The 13,619-nt window shown below is 37.6% G+C and overlaps 1 long non-coding RNA gene across 1 annotated transcript; it reads right to left on the reverse strand.

Moving 5' to 3' along the window:
- Positions 1-6,038: 6,038 nt before the first annotated feature.
- On the reverse strand, positions 6,039-7,200 carry LOC108955754. The gene is made up of 2 exons (XR_001981865.2): positions 7,045-7,200; positions 6,039-6,640 (listed from the first exon to the last, which is right to left on the reverse strand). It is a non-coding gene; the product is annotated as an uncharacterized LOC108955754 (long non-coding RNA).
- Between the last annotated feature and the right edge of the window lie 6,419 nt (positions 7,201-13,619).

A 13,619-nucleotide genomic window follows, 5' to 3' on the forward strand; every position in this document is an offset into this window, starting at 1 on the left:
TTCTTTTCGCTTCTAATTATTTGATCCCCCAAGCTTAGGATAACATATGGGTCATTTTTGCCTGCCACCAGAAGGAGAACAGTGATATTTCCAGTGTAGTAAAGAATGGCTCAAATGACAATGAAGAGGTCCAATCTTGTATAACATACTCACAACTTGAGTTTAATGCACAGTTGCAATTAGAAATTTTTTTACTGTCCATGACCAGCAGTTATAGCCGTTACCAATGACAAGTACCAGGAAGTAATTACCATAGAAATAACTAAATTTCCGAGCGTCAACCAGGGTTACAGATAACTCTCCAACATAATCCTTGTTTCCTTCATTCATCTCTCCAGGTCTGAAATCATTGTGACCAGACCAACTGCTTTTCCTTTCTGAAAATCTATAACAATCTTCTTTGGTCTTACAAATAGCTTAGGCAAATCCCCAGTGAGAAACTTCGTTAAAAACCTAGAACAAGTGCACGCAGATATTATTAGTCCAAAGCTCAACATATCTTCAAGCATATTGAATCAAAGCCAGCATAAACAAAACCCTATGCGTTACTCCTGCTCCTAATCAAGATGGAGGAGTATCATGATTCAGGAACTTTACATAAGTCTTAATTTAGCTTTATGACCATTACTCATTTCTCTAAACCCCACAATACTTCGGTGGAGTATCAACCTTATGACAAATCATCATTTTAGCAAGTCCTGAACTGGCAGATTGACATGCGGTTTATGCAGTCATTGGTTGATATGACATTCGATAACATGTAAAAAGGTGAAGATGCCAATTTTCGACATTCGACGTTACACATGCTCAACGAACCTTGATCAGGTAATACCAAGAAAAACCCCCAAGTTCTTAATAATCCCATTTCAACTTGTTCAATACCATATAATCATGCTACGGACATGTGACATCCACCTTGACTCTCAGCCCAGTTGATAGACGTTCGGCCAAAAAGGAAAATGGCCAGTTGAATAATAAATAAAAAGAAATTCAATCCCTTCACAGATTATACAATAGAATGTGGTGGTTAAAGTCCAGATTCAACTTACATGGAAAGAACAGGAATTAATAAACAAATAAAAAGGTCACGTCGAATTTCTGACCAATAAAATCGGCATTGGTATTGAAATGATTGTTTTTCAAAAATTTTTGCACTTAAATAATCTAAAATAAACTTTTGGCATCAAAGTGAGTGTCACGTATGACTCTTCTAGTGTACTTATCCTAGAAACATCCAATGGCCGCATCGTATGTTCCATTTTCTCTCTCTTCCCTTGCTTGGAGCCATGGTCTGCCTTTAGATGCCGCTATCCCTACCACTACCGCTACCGCCTTGCCACCACCTCCATTGAACCTCCAACTCAGCCGCGATCACAACACCGGCGCCGCCTCCGCACTCGCGTGTTTGCCCGCCTGCACACTAAGGTCGTGACTTTGCCTGAGGTGAACGACCTCAAAACTGATTAAATGCATATGCGCGCGCCTGAGATTGCCCACCCATGGGTCTAAACACATCCCGTGTTATCACGTGCATTATAAATTATGATTACAAGCTCAAAAACTATGGCGAATGTCAATACTTAATTGGTTTGAGATATCAAAAGCCATGATATTACAAGTATGATGTATTGCATTATTTACATACTAAATCACTACATCATCTAATAGTTTTAATTTTTAGAATAGTTAATAAAGATCGTAATATCAAAAAATATTAGAGCAGAAGGTCCAGGTTCATATATTTGTAGGTCCCAAATATATTTCCACACTGAAATCTTAAGATAAAGACCAAATAAAGCGTGAAGGAAAATGTTAAAATATCTTAATATTATGTTACACCTTTATTTATCTGCTTAAGGGTGCACTTGTTTCATTGAAAACTTCATGATAAAGGAAAATATTCTCCATGGAAATCATTTTCAAGGAAAATTGTTAGTTTTCATTTGTTTGGTAGTAAGGACACGTAGACAGTGAATCGGATTGAAAGTGAAAGTCGCCAAAAAGTGGCGGAATGCTCTCGAAACCAATTCACTTGAGTGAGACGGAGGAGGGTAAAGTGATTTCCTTCTTGCTAGAAAGGGCAGTTGTTTTCCCGTAGTCCAAACTTGTCTTTAGTCAATGAAAACATTCTTCATATATCGATTAGTTTTTCGTCATTCAAATATAAAAAATTCGGAAAACAATTTTTTGTAAATAATTTTTGCTTCAAACAAATGGACCCTAAACTTTAAATAAAGTTGGTAAGGTCTCACAAAATTTTATGTGATGAGATAACTTTATACAAAATACTCTTTCATATTAGCAACTCAAGCTCTAAGAAAAACCATAAATGAAGAGACTTTTCCTCTAGGGTGAACTGCGTGCATATATTCGCAGGCACACTTATACAAATAATGGCTCAATCAAATACTAGTGAACATTTTGTTGGAATGTGGTTTGTACTCTCTATCAACAGGAAAGCATAAGGGGTCCCGCTTTCTAGTGAGCGGGCCAAGGTTGCAAGGGGCAGCACTCCTAGTTCATCAAAGATTTTTTATAGTTTGGTCCCATATTTTGTTGATAGTTTGGCTGGGACCATGAGTAGCTATTGAGTGACCTCGAGCTTTCTTGACCTCTACTTTTTTTTTCTCGCTTTTGCCTATATTTTATCTCTCTTATAATTGAAAGCTATAACAAAGAAGTGGGGGTGCTAATTATAGTAGAATCATCTAGTGGATATAGCCCTATTTAAGGATGAATCAAATAAACCTTGTATCTTGATTTTCATTTTTGCCTTTACTCTCTATTTCATTGTGTTTGTACACTTAATTCCAATAGATTGGATGATATCTCTTGCGACAATGGTTGAATAAATCATTTAGACTTTCTACATCATGACTTGTCCGTATAAAGTTCGAACCATTAAGTTGATAACTCTTAGAAGGAGATAATCACTCAAGAATCACATATTACTGTAACTATTCTTTCTTTCCAAGATAGTCCGCATCTTTACAGACATGTCTATTTTACCAAGTTTTTCCTTGAGATAGTGCCCAAATTGTTTCGCCTTTCACGTGGGTCGGAACTTACTCAACAAGAAATTTTCCTACCTTAGGACCATTATAGTTACAGCCGCCATTCACCTGGACTTTGGTCACCGGTTCCCCCGTCATCAAGTGACCAACTTTCTTAATCTTTCAGCAGCACTGAGGAAGCGTTAACCCCCATACAAGGTCTTACGACTTAGCGGAGATCTGTATTTTTGGTAAATAATTGCTCCGGCCTAGTCATTGCGAGCCCCTTTTTGAGGAGACATCTTTTCTCCGCAAATTGTGGGGTTATTTTGCCGAGTTCTTTAGAGAGTTTTATCTAGCCCCTAGGCATTTCTCTACTTACCCAATATGATCACATCGACAATGGCTATTATAGCTTTCGAGGTGATGGGTCGGTCGGTAAAAAGAGCCGAAAGCGCTAACACATGTTTAGCTTAGTTCGGCACAGTAGTCATAAATGTGATACGCGAAAGTGGTTGAGTGATAATCTGTCACTCCAAAAGCCCAGCTGTCCTTCCTAAATATGGCGGATGAGGAATTAATGGTGACCAAAAATGTCGCCCCTCTTATTCTGTTTGGCAGTTCTAGGTTTCGAAGAACGGATTTCCGGATTATAATGGATCGTAACTCTTCATAGTTTTTCGCAATTCTCACACAGAAAAATGTCATGACACGCGAAAATATAAGAGATTTCATGATTGATGAGTGAGATTGTGCTTTTGTTCAGCTGACGGTCATCGAAACATCGAGATCCATTTCTCACGGATACTTTAGATGAATCCCGGTTTGTGCGGCACCTTGTTTCTCTGGATTGCCCAACATAAGATGCATGTGGCAAGCATCGCAATTCACAGGTCTTAAGTTATTATTTCCACTGTTCAATCTAAGGCTAGAGTCTAAGCTACGGATAAGCAGATGTTAAAAATCTAAACATTAAAATGACGCATTCATTTATCAACTTAATCTTTTGAAAAGTTAGTAAGGATCCGAAATAACCTCACACGAAATGCTTTTTCTTTTTTAGGTACATCAGCAACTTAGGCTCTCAGGGGACCATCATCGAAAGAGGCTTATCTCTTGAGGGAACCGTGTGCATATGGGCTGGTGCACAGAGACAAATAAAATCATGCAGGCATTTCTACATCATGAATTGCACGTGTCAATTTTCGAGTCCTTCGAAAACAGCTCCTCGTGCGCCTTCGCGACTTTCCGAAATGGGATGCATCGTACACGCACGCGGCACGCAACGCCGTTCACGTGGGCTTGCCTCTGGTTCGTCCACATCATGCTGAACCGACAGCCAAGCACTCACCGATCATTTTCATCTGCAAGTGCATTGTGGGGCTCAGCGTCCGGTCCGAATAATTGTTTGATTGAGCCGACAAGATAAATCGAAATGGAGCCACACGTTTGTCACTGGGCCAACGACCTTCGCGGATAAATCCCCATTCATTTTGTGAATTATAGTATATCAATCTCCATTCTAATTCGAAGCAAAGTACCGAGTCGTTCTCTACCGTGACATGGCTTATTTTTTGTTTTCCCATTTAGGGCTTTAAGGGTGATATTGGGTTACTTTGATTGTTCAGATTAGAGATCAGATAAGATAAATAATTGTAGCATCCAGCATTTTTTTTTTTATTTGGTGACCTGTAGAATCCAGCATTTTGTATGCACTTCAAGCCAGATAAAGTTCAAATTCCAAAATTATGACTTGGCTCAAACGTCGAATTAAGGAAGAAATTGTTAGAATATGTATGGAGTTTGAGCCCGTAAACAAAACCTCGTTTGAGATAAATTGCAAGAAAGCCCGATCTATTAAAGTCAAAAGTTTTGGATATTTTTCGGACATTCAAAATCGAGCAAAGCTAACTTCCTTTGGCAAATTAGAGCCGGTGATGGAAGAAAATATAAAATGAAATAAAATATAATGATGTCCTAATTAAAATCGCCAAGGAGAATTCAAAAGGGAGACTTGGACTTTGCTGAGGTTGACCGAATTTGCTTCAGCGCATGGATATACACGTTTCCATAATTGGAGTCGATTACTCGATTTTGGGCGACCATATATGATACATATTATTTGCTGTTGATGTGAGTAGAGGTGTGCTGTGTGTGCAAAGCGGCAACTCTTCTCGTACATTACACTGTGATTCAATTGAAAGCGTTCTAGCGAAGTAAAATCTTCTATTAAGATTTATTAATTCTTTCATGAGATTAAGAGATTATTTCGTGAGAAACTATAGAGTTAAACACTATGTGAGCTATTAAGTGTAATTGAGACTGGAAAACATTGAGTGTTTGAATGACCCGAACGTGGTTATAATCTTTATTTATCACTTGATTTTTAGTAAAATTTGTTACTGATTTCTCCGTGGACATAGGTTATTATGATCAAATAATGTAAATTTAATGTCATATTTATTTTCTTGTTATGTCACTTACTTTTGCAACAATACTAGTTTGAGATTTTTTATGATACAAAAATAATTTTGAGTAAATGTGATACGAGTTTACTAGTTTGAATTTTTGTTGTATTAACTCTAAATATAATAACTCATTGATGACATAAATCAATTAGAGGTGGTAGGAGTTAAATAATTGATTAAATAATTGATTATTTGTTGATTGAAAATAGGCAACGGCAAATTTCTTCAATTTGTTATACGTTGTTTAGGTGACAGCACACTCTGTGGAGAATGCAATAAACCCTATTTCTTGGGATGAAGAGAAGACATCTCTAGCTATTTAGAATTGTGGGGGCCAAGTTTTTAAGGTAACCCGTATATATATGTCCAAGCGGCCGACGTGCTACCCGTTCTTTGTGGAAGTGCTTGGTTTAAATATCATACTTTTGGCTAACTCTGTGTAAGACATTTAATAATTGGATTGGATAATTTTTTGTACTGGTTACAATTAGTTTACTCAGGTGGAAAAATAAGGTATGCAGATATTTCCATCTCAATTGATGCTGATGGCATGGTGTAACGATAGAGATACAAAACATAACACCAAATTATTGCTTCTGAAAAGACATATCGCCCCACAAATGAGGTTTGTACAACGAAGCTCTCGAATCCAATCACTGTGAACAAGTAGCTGATTGTTTCAACTTGCAGTCTCTGGAATTTTTTAGAAATCCTGCCTAATTTTAGTCCAATACTTTGGACTTTGGACTTTGGAACCCTAGCATTATTCAACAACATTTAGCTATGATTGAGGAAAGCAATTTCATCCCTTTTGCTTTACACCGAAACAGGATAGAAGATCTCACTTGAATTTTAATGGTGTGATCTAAATCACTCATTAACAAAAAGCCGAAAGATACACTATAAATCTTATTCTTCTCTCAAATACTTTCATCCAAGAGTACATACATCGCAAGAATTAACCATCAAGCAAGTAAAGTCTTCGTTTATCTGTGAATTTCATAAGACTCCGCTAGTAGTAGAGCTACTCACAATGCCTCGACCATGATGATGGTCCAAGGTCGAGGCCTAGTGACTATCTACTTATGTAGTACTTTAATAACATAAGTAGATCATGTAGTCTTGCTCAAATGAGTATTCCAAAGAAGCATTCTACTTGCACTTCCAGATATCCTTTTTCTGCAAACAAAATGATGGCCAAAGTCAGATGAAAATCGTGAAATTACACTCTCAAACACATATGCGCCCGAACGACACACAATTGCTACTTGACTCAAAAGGTTCTCCTGAAGGTCAAAGATATATGATTAGAAGTTACAGTTTTCTTGAGAGAGAGAGAGAGAGAGATCACATGCTTATTTGTATATGCATAGTTGATTACAAACCATGAGGTATTTCACTGAAGGAGAAATAGGAAAGGAGATTGGTGGAGCTAAACTTTCTTGCTTCCCATGGACAGAGCAAGTACCAAAGATAAAGGAGACAGATGTGATCTCCCAACCGATTTTTACGAGGTTCAGTGCACAAAACTTCTCAGTCTCGAGTATGTCGGTCCGAACTCAGATTCAAGAACAAGGGGTTACCTGAAGAATTGTCGGCTGAGAAGAGACAGTCTCGGCGTCGCCACCATTCCGATCGCTTTCGCCATTTCTTTTGCCCGAGCTAGTGGCGCTGATAAAACGCCCCATCATCTGAGCAAATTCAAGAGGCTCATTCACGAGCTAGGGGGATGTCTAGGGCTTCCCATTTATAGCTGCTGTGGATAAGGAATCTCACCTCATCAAGGAAAAGTCTTACCCATTAGGCGTAATTGGCTTGTTTGGATTTGGGCCCCGGAGGAGTGACAGCCGGAATTGCTATTTTTGAAATCCGGGTATCCACGCTAGTCACTACCCACGCATTTGCTCGATCGACACGTATGAATTATATTTACCAATAATTAAATATTTTCTAGCTAAGCCACACGAAGGCATGACATGTAGCGCGCGAAACATCCAACGGACCCTCAGTATTTTCCATCTTCTCCCTCTTCCCTTGCATGGAGTCCATAGTCCGCCTTTTGATGCCGCCGCCGCTACCGCCCTGTCGCCACCTCCATCGAACCTCCAACTCAGCCACGATTACACCCCCGGCGCCGCCCCTGCGTGCGCGCGTTCGCCCGCACTTTCGCTAAGGTCGTAACTTTTGCTTGAGGTGAGCGACCTCAAAATTGACTAAGGTCGTAACTTTCGCCAGCATGTGCGCGGGGCTGTGATTGCCCACCCATGGTCTACACATTTTCCATGTTATGATTACATGCTCAAAACCTACGATGAATGTCAATACATAATTGGTTTGAGATATCAAAAGTCAAGATATCACAAGTATGATGTATTAAATTACTTAATAATAGATCACTACATCATTTAGTAGTTCTAATTTTTAAACATTTCTAGTGACACCAAAAAATGTCCGATTTTTAGTTATTATCGATATGCAATAATTGTTCGGAAGCAACAAAAATAGACTCAACAACCTCGTATGCAACCATCAAAATTAGCGAAGAAAAGGAAAAAGAATGGAGAATATCCTATCCAGATATGTCTAGTCATTCGTGGAGGAAACCAATTGAATGGATTGAAAATTGATCGATATTATATGCAGTTGATGACTTGGATGAAAGTATTAGCACACGTCACCTAGTGGCAAATGATGGTAGATTATTTTACCAAAGTTGTCGATAGTGTGTCAACTAAGGAGCAGATGATCGATTTAGAGGATTATATCTAAGGCTTAGGTATGTGTAAATCCATTAAGGAGATCGTGCAGAATAGTTAGGTGAAAATAGAGACTGAGGTTGTTATTTTGAAGGGAATTGACAACGTGGGAAACGAACAACTTCTTGAAGGGAATTGACAATGTGGGAATATGGGATCGTAATTTTCGGAAGCGTCAAACTATAATTTAACCACGAAGAAACTACTCTCAGACGGTTATGATAGAAGGTCCATATATACCAAGTTCTCATCAATTGGAGAGGATCCTTGGACAATCAAAATGTAATCTTTTATTATCTTTACTTTCTTGCACTTTATTTTTCCTTAGTTATAGCTTTCTGATTCGCGTCATCGATTAAATTCCAATACGTATATCTATCTTGGTACTGTGTCGTCGATTAAATTCTGACGTGTATCTCTATTCTGGATGTTTTGCCATCGATTCAATTAAGGCGTTACATATTTGCATGTTCACAAGTTTTGTCATCAATTAAATTCCGATGCAATTCGTGTATTGTGTTGCCATGGACGTGGTTATATTTTCAAGCTTTCTTGTCCATTGAATTTTGGCATGGTTTGTATATATAGTTTGGTTCGAAGTTCAAAATAAAGGTTTGTAATTAATTCTTGTCCACCAGGATATTTTTTGTCTAGAATCGCCATAGAACACATCTCCTCTCATTAAAAGCTAAAGAATGACTTTTGGAAAAGAGTCGTAAATTAAATTCTGGTGAAACAATTTCATAAAGGTCCAACAAAATCTTAGAAAATATTAGAGCAGAAGGTCTAGAGTTAAAATATTTTTAGGTCCCAAATATGACTCCCCAGATATATTTCCACACTGAAGCATGAAGGAAAATGTTTGAATGTTTGAATTTTAAATTATACCTTTATTTATTAGATTAAGGGTACATTTGTTTCACTAAAAACTTCATAATAAAGGAAAATGTTCACTATGGAAATTAATTCTAAACCAATTGTACAAAAATCGTTTAAAATTTTTCATTTGTTCCAATGTAGCCAAAAACTTTTGTGTGAAGTATCCATGCAGTCAATTCGATCAATTGCCACCAAAAATTACTGATGTAGTGTCTAGTCATCACCGATCATCCTACATAGCATGCTAACATAGACAATTTATGGATCGCCATGTTAGTAATTTCTAGTGGCAATAGTTAGAAGATATTGAAATTTTGTGCGAAAAATTAGAACTAAATTGACAAATTGAAAAGTTCAGAATTAAAATGACATTCAAACAATAAATTTAGAATTATATTGGTAATTTTCTCCATAATCTTTTCCCCTAAAAATTTGATTGGTGAAGGACTTTCTTTGTCATAATAGAAACGGTATCCTGCTGAAGCGATCAATGTAGCGACGTGAAGCTCACTGGGATGGGAAGATTTTTCCTCTAAACAGGCAAGAACCTTTTGATTTATAACTCTGGTTCATATCATTACTAAACAGCAACCTACGCATTGCACTGGGCAATTCTAATGATATTTGAGTGTTAATACTGCAATATTACATGAAAAGTTACCAATCAAAGCTGAATATTTTAGATGCGCTTATGAAATTATTTTTTTGGTCGGTCCCTTATCGAATTTAATTAGCAAGGACTGTTAGAAACAAAGTCCTTGTATATTTTCGATGCATATGGTCATAATGAAAAATGAAAAAAGCAGAATATGAGCCGCAACTTTATAGGAAAAACTCGAAAGCATAGTCAAAATATCATATCAACTACATGTACGTGCGTAAATCATACACTTAATAACATTTAGAAAGTTCTTAATTATGATGACTATCGATATAAATCCTTTCGAGATGGTGGGAGTCACATAATTGATTCGCCCTTGGTTGAAAATATTTTATGAAAAACTTTTTCAATTGCTTAGGTGACGTCTGGGTGACAACCCTTTTCGTGGAGAATTCTATAAAAACTACTCTTACAATGAATAGAAGACATCTCTAGCTATTTAGAGTCTTGGATATCGAGTTTTTTAGCGACCTTTAAAAGATAATCTATACTAATAGATTTATTTCTATTCACGTAGGGAAAAAAGAACAACCCTTAACTAGGGCTTCAGTACAAAGCATGTCTAACATAATTTGAGGAGGAGAATTGACCCAGTTTGGTGAAAGGGATCCTCGTCCGTGGGCCTTCGCGACCCAGTCAGTTAGGCCATTGGCTTCACGGCGACAGTGATGCACCTTTAGGTTTGGGAAACACAGCAATAACGCTTCGCTTTCGGCAAACAGGTTTGAATATCATACTTTGGCTAACTCCATAGAAGACATTTTTGGATTGGACAAACTGGTTACAATAGGCGTCCTTAGGTTGGAAGAACATGGCATGCACATTTCCATCTCAATTGTGCTAATGACATTATATAGCAATAGAGATACATAATGCTATCGAAATCCCATGTAATAACACCAGGCTATGGTTTCCAAAAAGACATACCGTTGCCCCAAAAGCTGATGTACGTACAACCACGAATCAGCTCTCGAAACCCTTTCATTCCTAACGGGGATTTCTCTTATTTTTCTTTTTTTGTTTTTTTTTTCTTTTGCCTTTTGCATCGACAAAACAGTAGAATCTCCTTTTTATTATATCAATCGGTATTGTTTAATGGGATAGATACATACGTGGAGTGCTACAATTATTGGAAGTATCCTAATTAGTCTAGGATTTCAAGAGATAATCGTTGCGAACAAGTAGTTAGCTATTTCAGCTTGCAGTCACTCCAATTTCATTTTTCCTTTTTTATTTCTCATGGCATCTTTTTCTACAATCATACCTAATCTTAACACGATACTTGAGACTTTGGAACCCTAGCATTATTCAACGATATTTAGCTATCATCAAGGAGAGGGACTTTATCTTTTTTTGCTTCACATCGAAAAGAGGAAGAGAAGATTGACCCCTCTTGAAACTCGATGACGTGGTCTTCATTCATATATTTAGACTATACATTCTATCCTACCTCTAAATGTTTTCATCGGAGAGTACATATATAAAGGAGTTTTACAATTTGACAAATCAAGTCCTTATTTCTATGTAAAAGGGATTCATAAAACAATGCTAATAGAAAAGCTACTGCTAATTTCTCAACCATGACGAATGTCCGAGGTTGAGGCACAGCAGCCATCTACTTTTATAGCCCTCTAAGGACCTAAGCAGATTTTGTTATCTTGCTCAAATGAGTGTTCCAAAGCAGCATGCTACTTGCCCATCCAGATTTCCTTCTCCTGCAAACAAAATGGCCAGAATCGGAAGAAAATTGTGAAAATTACACTCTCAAACGCGCATAATCTTCCTAAAGATCAAAGATACCTGGTTACAAGCTTTCTTAGAGAGAGAGAGAGAGAGAGAGAGAGGACGCACATGCTTATTTCTATGTACATAGGTTTTTCATTGAATGAGAATTAGGAAAAGAAACTATACAGCAAGTACTAAAGATTAAGGAGACAGATGTGATCTTCCAACGGATTGTTACCAGGTTCGGTGCATAAAACGTCTCGGTCTTGAGTAGACGAATGCTGTACGAAAGTGTCGGCTTTCATTTACGGTGGTCCGAAACTCAGATTCAAGAACAAGGGGTTACCTGAAGAATCGTCAGCTGAGAAGAGACGGTCTCGGTGTTGCCCCCGCTACGGTCGCTCTCCCCCATTCCTTGATCTCTCGCCTGGGAAAGGTTTGGCCGAGCCAGTGGCGCTGATAAAACTAGCCACCATCCGAGCAATTCAAGAGGCTTTTTCACGGGCTAGCGGAGTGTCCAAGGCTACCAATTTATAGCTTCTGTGGACAGGGAATGCCGCTTCTCACCATATCTTTAAATAGGGAGCAATTCAAGAGGCTCTGACGCGTAGCACGTTAGACATCCAATGTTTCCGTAATATCTGCCATCTTCTCTCTTCCGCTTGCTTGGAGTCGACAGCCCGCCTTTGGTGACACGGCCTCTGCCGCCGCCTCCTTATCACCGCCTCCATTGATCCTCCAATTCAGCTGTGACCACACCGCCGATGTCGCCTCTGTGCGTCAGCACGCGTGCCTGCGCACGCACGTGTCTACACATTTTCTAGGTCGAAATTGTGCGTATGCACCTTATCATCTACAAATGAGTGTTTCTCAATGATTTTTCTTCTTGCATAAGTAAATAAATTTTTATGCATGTAAAATTAGTAAAAATGACGGGATACTTATACAAGTCCAAATGGTATCACCAATCCACACATCTTGCATGTTGTTTAGTATGTTATCACATGCATTATCAGTTATGAACACATGCTCAAAACTACAATGAATATCAGTACATAATTGGTTTGAGAAATCAAAAGCCAAGATTTTGTAAGCATGATGTATCAAATATTAAATCGCAACTGCATCTTATAGTTTTAACTTTCATATTAATTCATGGAGGTTCCATGAAATGCAGTAAGATATTAGCTCAGGAGGATTAGAGAGTCAATTTTTCCATATCCCCAATTTTTTCTCTCCAAATGTATTTTCATGATTTAGGGTCCGTTTATTTCATTGAAATGAATAATTTAAAAAATATGTTCCTAAAAATAATCCCTTGTATAGCTCGAAATAATTGGTTGATATAAAAAAAAATCCATTGTCAATAACAATTTATGTCTAAATACTTTCATAAGGGAATACCAAAAGTTAGGGGGTGTCAAAAACCAAACCGATCCGGACATAACTTTTTTCGATTTTTTTCAGTTCAGGTTTGGTTTTCATTAAAAAAAAAAAAAAAACTTTTTAACCAGTTTGATTTTTATTAAAATCTAAAAAAATTTCATTTTATTTTTTATTTTATTTTTAAAAAAATTGTGATTTTTTCTTTTCTTTTTTTCAATTTTTCTTTCTTTTCTTTGTCTTCTTCATTGGCTGGTCGCCGGCCACAGTGGTAGCCAACGACCAGCTAGAGGCGAGCTGGAGCCTCACCACGAGCCAGTGAGGCTCAGGCTCAAATAGCTAGAGACTGTCAAAGGGAGAGGTGTGACGATGACTGCCAGTTGAACATGATGGAAAGAAAGGGGTCATTTTTTGTTAAGCCATGGAATAGTATCGTTTCGGGACTACTACTGATGCAACATCGTTTTTAGTTGACCCACGAAACGGGATCGGTTTGGCACCATGGTGCCATGTTGGATGAACCAACATCATTTTGCAAGTCCACGTGGATGAGATTTTTCATATAATGCCAACTCATATAAAAAAAATTAATTAGAAAAGCCACGTTAATTTTGATTAAAATTTCTCACCGTTGGCACTTAAATAATCATTTTTTATCCAATTTAGCATTTAAAAACTTTTGGTACTAAAATATGCTCTGTACACAACTTTTGACACTTCTAATATCCTTCTCCCCGCTTTTGCAAATAATGAA

This window comes from Eucalyptus grandis, chromosome 10 (assembly GCF_016545825.1).
Source record: "Eucalyptus grandis isolate ANBG69807.140 chromosome 10, ASM1654582v1, whole genome shotgun sequence".
Taxonomy (NCBI): domain Eukaryota; kingdom Viridiplantae; phylum Streptophyta; class Magnoliopsida; order Myrtales; family Myrtaceae; genus Eucalyptus; species Eucalyptus grandis.